The sequence below is a fragment of the Lolium perenne genome, chromosome 6, assembly GCF_019359855.2.
Source record: "Lolium perenne isolate Kyuss_39 chromosome 6, Kyuss_2.0, whole genome shotgun sequence".
NCBI lineage: Eukaryota > Viridiplantae > Streptophyta > Magnoliopsida > Poales > Poaceae > Lolium > Lolium perenne.
Window position 1 is genome coordinate 123,654,781 of NC_067249.2, and position 7,225 is coordinate 123,662,005.

At 44.2% G+C, this 7,225-nt stretch overlaps 1 long non-coding RNA gene across 2 annotated transcripts; it reads left to right on the plus strand.

Moving 5' to 3' along the window:
* Positions 1-3,091: 3,091 nt before the first annotated feature.
* On the plus strand, positions 3,092-5,199 carry LOC127330401 (uncharacterized). 2 transcript variants are annotated; one of them, XR_007869267.1, is made up of 5 exons: positions 3,092-3,423; positions 3,887-3,983; positions 4,077-4,192; positions 4,408-4,665; positions 4,782-5,199. It is a non-coding gene; the product is annotated as an uncharacterized lncRNA (long non-coding RNA). The 2 variants fall into 2 exon arrangements; XR_007869266.2 differs by lacking the exon at positions 3,092-3,423 and having other exon boundaries at positions 3,446-3,983.
* Positions 5,200-7,225: the final 2,026 nt, after the last annotated feature.

The window sequence follows — 7,225 nt, forward strand, 5'->3', positions numbered from 1 at the left end:
TGGAGATGCTCTAAGTTGAAATCACAATCCACGTTTCTCAAGATTTAAGTTAGTGGTACCGACGTGAAAAGAGAATCTACATTTATCACGTGTGTAAACGTAATACTCACTCCGATTCATATTACTTGATGATGAAATGGATGTATCTACAAGGATCGGAGGGTGTATGGAGTAGTACTTTCTTTTGGAAGTATTACATGTACTATTTAAACAAACTTAAAAATATTTTATAAATACTGCACGATATATTGCAGGACTACATGGATATGTAGTCTGAACTACATACTTAAACAACATAAGACTATAGATCCAGCTTACCAAAAAATTTGAATAAATTTTAAAATATCCAATATTATACTCATTTTGAATAGTTCATCGCGAGGAAATTAAATATGCAAAAAAAATCTCATATACATTTATTATGCGAGTTATACTCATTTTAAAATTATTAGTGTATCTGAAGAAGGAAATCTTTTGAACTGAGTGGGCAGGCTGGCGGACCCTACAAATGGGCATCCATATGCATGTGAACGGCACGGGTATGCAGTTCGCCACATTTCAACCGCACGGAGGCATTTTCACGCATTGGGTCGAAACTTCGCGAGTGACATGGCCACCTACGGCATGATGCCATCTATGGTGATCTTGATCTCGGACGTGCTCTCGTCTCCCTAGGGCAGGCCCGGCAAATGCGGAAGGTGCATCGGTACCACTTCCACCGACGACACTTCTGTGGCGTCGACGCAGTGTACGTGTGCCCTGCTACGCGTCCTCCACGCCCGAGCACGATTGCTGACCTCGTCATAGAAGAGACATGGATGAGATGCAGCAGATGTTAAAGCAGGTGCCCGTATGCACGCTTCTCTTCTCGATGCAGGTGGTCTTGAGCCTGAGCTGCGCTGCCTTGAAGACTGCAACATAGCCTCCTGGTACGCCGTCGATCATGACGGCGTCGATCTCCCTAACCATGCCATCGTAGACCCCCGGCACGCGGACGCCCACGCAGCACTGCCTCCGCGGCACGCCTCCTTGACAAAATCTCCATAGGTCTGTCGTAGCAGCAGAGCTGAAGAGAAGATGGAGGCGCTATGGTCTGCAGTGCCTCCATGGCCACGATGGTGCGGGATCGTCCCTCCGTGAAAAGGCGGTTTCTTTCTCTAGCAGAAGATTCCTAGATCCGATGGCATCGCTTGGACGGTAGTGGTGGCTAGGGTTTTCGCTGAATTAGCACACACCAGTGACGAAAGTTATGCTATAGCTATATTATGTTTCATATTTTTTAGATCATGCTAAGTGTGTGCTAATTTTCCAACAACAATCTCATCGAGGCATAAATGATATCCTTATTTGTATTTCTCCTTTGTTAAATAATAATAAAAGAGATAGGCATCATAACTCCTTTTTCACCCGGTCGTGAAACTCCCCAACGTTTCCCTGTTTATGTCGAGGATGTGATCATTTTTTCTTCAAGCCGAAGCTGCTAGGCGTTTGTTGGACATGTTTGGAGGTGCTTTGGGCCTTAGGTGTAACATGTTCAAGAGCTCCATCTCTCAGATTTTCGGGGTCGTGAGCTTGCAGAGGAAATAGGTACAATCCTAAACTGCAAAATTCCAGAGTTGTTGATACCTTACTCTAGTCTTCCACTTCATCACAGAAAGGTGAGGAAAGAGAACCTCCAAGTTCTAATTGACAAGATCAAGGCGCAGATTGGCTTCTTAGACAACTTTCATGCTCACCCAAGGTGGGAGATATGTTCTAGTCCAATCAGTTCTAACCGCAATCCTACACCATGAGTTTTTAAAGCAATTGAAAAGATCGGCAGAGGGTTTCCGTGGAAGGGAACCGGCGCTGGGAGAGGAGATTAGTGCCTCGTCAATTGGCCTAGAGTTTGTCGTCCGAAAACTATGGGAGGTTTTTGAGTACTGAACCTTGAAATAGTGAGCGTTGCCTTGCGAGTTAGGTAGGCTTGGAGCCTCAGAACAGAGGGAGGAAAGCCATGGCATGAGCTTGCTTCACCAATGGACAAGAAGGTTAGAGGAATCTTCAACTTAAGTGTTAATGTGGGATCCCACCAGGATTTCACGTACAGAAGTTTAGTGTCAAAATTTACACTAGAAAAAATAAAATGTACTACAAGTGAGATTTCGATGAGATCTCACTTAACACCTTATCTTTAACGCGGCGGCAAGAATTGAAGTTTTTTTTTTGAGAATACGACACTTTATTGATCATAACAAATCATTACATAGAGTCTGCCGGATACAATCCGGAGCAAAGTTACTAAAAACAGTAGAAATAAAAAACTCAGCAGAACGAGCTAGAATATGTGCCGATTCATTACACTGACGACGAACATGACCGATTGAAAAGGAAGTGAAGCCGTTGGTAAGGGATTTGATCTCCTCAACAACCACTCCAATTAGACTTCGATCCAGCTCCAGCGATTGAAAACGCTGAACCAAAGACAGGCAGTCCGAGACTACCATTACTTTGTCGAAACCTTTCTCACCAGCAAGGGAAATAGCGCGACGCAGAGCTAATGCTTCAGGAAGTTCTGGCATCGTGACCTTGTCTTGAAGCTCGCTGCAAGCAGTCAAGCAATCACCACTGTGGTTCCTGATCACGACCCCAATTCCCATTCGGCGAGTAGGCAAGAATTGCAGTTGGTAGTGGAGAGAAGTGCTTCTTCTAGTTGGACAAATGACTAAATAGTACGACAGATCGAACAAATAGCACCTGATATTAGTTAACAGTATAATGGAACTAGCTAGGGGCAATCACAGCCATTTGAAGCCCTCTGCCGTTGGATCCAACCACCCAACGCTTCAGATCGTCCATGTATTCCCGCGGGATCGCTAACCTCGTTTCCTTCGTCGATTAGCGTTAAATGGGCCGGCCTATCGTCTCAGGGCTGCTACTCCGCAAGTTAAATTAGGCGAATTCTGGTTAATTGGGCCACAAAACTTCATACGGGTCATGGCCTCTTTCTTCCGCACCGGAGGCCTCACATAAAAAAAGGAACACACGTCCCCTAAAAAAACATAAAAAACGAACACACGGATGACATTTCTTTCCTTTCCATATTCTTTTTCCCATCGGCCGTCGTTTCCCATCCCTCCTCCGTGTGCGATTGGCGCCTGCCAATAAACTGCCAAGGCGAGGCAACCACCGCGGAATTACTTCAGGTTTCGCGATTTTATCTGGATATAGATACCCACTGCAGAGTTTGTGCCCTTGTTTTCAGGTGCCGACGTTCGTGCCCTTCTTCTCTAGCGTCGGCGTACAGAGGATGGTGCGCTGGCTACAAGGGCTTCCTCGATGCGTAGGCTGATGATTTCTTACTGATTTGGGGACTATTTGTATTACTGGTGATTCGGAATTGAGGAGAAAGGAGTTGTCCCATGCCACGGTTCCAATCGGCTGGTAATCCACGTGCTTCTTTCTCCTCGTGCTCTAAATTGGTTACCAGTATTAAGATTTACTATATAATTCTTTTATTCAAGTCCTGGCCAAGTCTTTTGTTGCTTGGATCCAAATACCCTGCTGGGTTGGAGATCTGATGGACTTCCTCTCAGATCGCAAATTGCTATATTTAGCTGAAGACTATGTACGTACTGTCAATACTGAGCAACTAATCTGGAACAACGACGGTGCAATTTTTTTATATGGTATTTTTTGTGAGGGTTCTTTTTGTGGCACATACGATACTGGTTTTATGTGTGTACGATTGTTTCTTATATTGAAGTATGAAAAGGAGGGAGTATATATTTTATCAGTTCCTTTTAGAGCAATCCTAACTGTTCTATTGAAGGTATCTTGAGAAAGCACGCCACAGAGCTGTGTACACAACTAGAAATTGAACTTGTGGTTGTTCGACTCTCTGCAGCAGCAGTTTAAAGGGATATACACTTGAGTTAGGTGCACTGGTTTTTCTAATAGAGTCATATGCTTTTTTGAGGAATTTGATAAGAAGAACGATCAAGGTAGCAATGAAATACACTTTGATGTTGTGCTACTAGAAATTAGTTCCGACGGTATTAAATATTAATTTCTTCTCCTTCTGATTATTGTTCCAGGGTGATTATTCCTTAAGGCATTCAGCAAAAAGTATCAGTAAATAAAAGTCAAGAATTTCCCACCCCTGCAAGCATGATCCAATGTTATTGCTGCAACATACTTGAGTTGGAGGAAGGTAACTTGAGTTGTTTGCATGAAAGTTATGTTGCCACTCTTAAATCTATGGGCCCCTACGCTCACACAAATACAAAGATTGTCTCCAATTTAAAACAGGGTCGCTTTTAAAATAATTTTAGGAAGAATTTACATAACATTGAACATTCCAGTAGTATTGCTTATTTATAGTTCAAGATTTTTTGATGACCTGCTATTTCTTCCGTTGAGTTGCAGGTATGTCCTATCCTATGAAACCAACAAAGTGCACGGAATGATGTATTCTCCAGGATGGAAGTGTTACCTGAAGTGCTAACCTATCTGTTTTGACCATATTTTGGGTTTGAGCTGATTAGATGTTTTCCTCTTTTATGGATGTGTCACACACTGAAAGTAATATGGCATATATCATGTGACTAGGAAATCCAAAGGATACAGATTTCTCAAGTTCCTTAAAAAAATTGATGTAGTGCATTGGAGAAGAGGAGTGACAAGGTAAGATATGTTTCATTGCTTTCCTGGATATAGCACATGTCATGTTTTGCAGGATAATATGCAACACTCAACAGTTCTCCTTATGCACACAACTTTGACACATATATTTGTTTCAGCTGCTTGATGGAAGGAAGATATGATGCGCCGTGCAAACAACCAATGCTATTTGTTGCTGTTGAGTTAGTATGGTTCTTATTCCATATCATCTGTTGCATTCGGAATTTATGATACTAAATGGAGTTGTTCAGTCCTGGACATCAAGAGAAAATATACCCCAACAACATAGGAGCCACCACAGCCATTTGAAGCCTTCTAATGTTTGATCCTACAACCCAATGGCCAATGCTCTAGATCGTCCTAGCACTGTAAGTTTAGTCTTATGCCTAATTGCCTATTATAGAAATAGACATTTTTTCTTGTTTTCATCTTGGCATTGCTATATTTGATTGGGCTATCTGAGCATATCATTTGTGGAAGGAATTTATGTTACACATGTATTGGTTATTAATTTGATTGGGCCATCTGAGCATATTATTTGTGGAAGGAGTTTCTGTTACACATGTATTGCTCATCCTGGTTTACTAGACTTGCCCAAGATGTTTAGCTTAGAAATCTTTTCGTGCTTTCAGTTGGACGATTCATGCTTTGGTGTTGTTTGGTTTAATTTGTATGATTAATAAACCTATCCTGTAGAATCTTGAGCTTCTCGGTGTATTCAATTTCTATTCTACTATTGTTCTTCCCATTGTTTGGAAGGTCTACCAAATTGTCTTGCAGGCAGATGACCCTATGAATTGAATTTACCCTTGGATTTCCTGCAAAACACGTTGTTTTTCTTTTATGATGGCTACTTGCGCTGCCTTTTTGTTGAGTGTCCTTTGGGGTATGCACTAACATTAAAGAGGACTTCCTTCTAATTACTTGCATGATCATTCTGGTGGAGTGGTGGAAAACGAGAGTAGTAGGATGTGTGAGCTTACCAATGCATATGGTGATTTTGAATTATGCTAGATGTGTACCGGAGTGGAGGCTACTTTCCACATCAACATGACAATTGTATAGAGCTCACCTCTGCAGATTCACCAGTGATTTTATTAGCTTCAACACCTATTCTTATTAGTAACCTAGCTATATACTTTTATTATTTGTTCTTTTTTAATTAATAGACAGTAAAACTCACATAGCTAGGAGCCACAACAGCGATTTGACATCCTGGACCATCGGATCAAGCTGTTTAACACACCAGATCTTCTTATCATCCCGTGCACGCGCTAGGTCGTTTTCACCGCACTATATCCCCGCGCCACGGCCAGCCAATATACAAGGGAATCTACTCTGAAAATCTACCTCGATGACTTTTGGTGAACCAAGCCAAAACGCAGTGGATTGTACGGCCACGAGCAGCGGCTTCTCGTTTAGTGGGCCTGCCGCTCGGCACACCGTGAAGGGCTCGCCTAGCAGCTTCTGTTTTGGTGCACCCTCAGGTTGGTGGAGGTGAAATAATGGCGATGAAACTTGACTTTGTTCCTCCCGTAACTGCGGAGTGGAGATGTGTTACACTTTATCTGCCTCCATATAAGTTGTCGGCGCGGATGTGTTTCCATTCATGCTAATTCGTTTAAACCAAATCTCGACCACCGGCTCACTACCTACATGCACAGATTTGTGCCGCCATGATTGATCTCATGCCAGGATTCCAGGTGCTGATTGGGAGGGCTAGCTTCGCCACCATGTCGACGATGGTCAGGAAGTCGTTAGCCTCTAGCGGAGGTGAGCCTGGCCCCTTACAATTTCTGTAGGGATTCGTAGCATAGAAAACAAAAAAATTCCTACCGCGAGAACGCAATCCAAGCCAAGATGCAATCTAGAAGACGGTAGCAACGAGTGGATGAACGAGACTAACCCTTGAAGATTTCCAAAGCCTACAAGAGGAGGCTCTCGTTGCTGCGGTAGACGATCACTTGCCGCTTTCAAAAGCGCGTAGAAGATCTTGACGGTGCCACAATCGGGCAGCACCTCCGTACTCGGTCACACGTTCAGTGTTGATGACGACGTCCTTCTCCCCGTTCCAGCGGGCAGCGGAAGTAGTAGATCCTCCTTGGAATCCCGACAGCACGACGGCGTGGTGGCGGTGTCGATGGAGATCTCCGGCGGAGCTTCGCTAAGCATATGCGGGAGATATGGTGGAGGAGAGGTAGCTAGGGTTTTGGGGAGAGGGGGCTTGGGCGCCGGCCCTCATAGGGGTGCGGCCAAGGTGGAGCCAAGAGTGGCCGGCCAGCCCCTCCTCTCCTCTCTTTATATAGGTGGAAGCCCCAAGGATTAGGTCAAAAGTCTCCGAATAAGACCCCAACATAAACCTTCCATATGACCAAACCTAGGGGGAGTGGGACTCCCCCCTTTCCTTGGTGGGGTGGCCGGCCACCATGGGGAGGAGTCCACTTGGGACTCCTCGTCCCTTAGGCTGGCCGGCCAAGGTGGGTGGAGTCCCTCTGGGACTCCACCTTCCATGCTGATTTCTTCCGGACTCTTCTAGAACCTTCTAGAACCTTCCAGAGAAAAT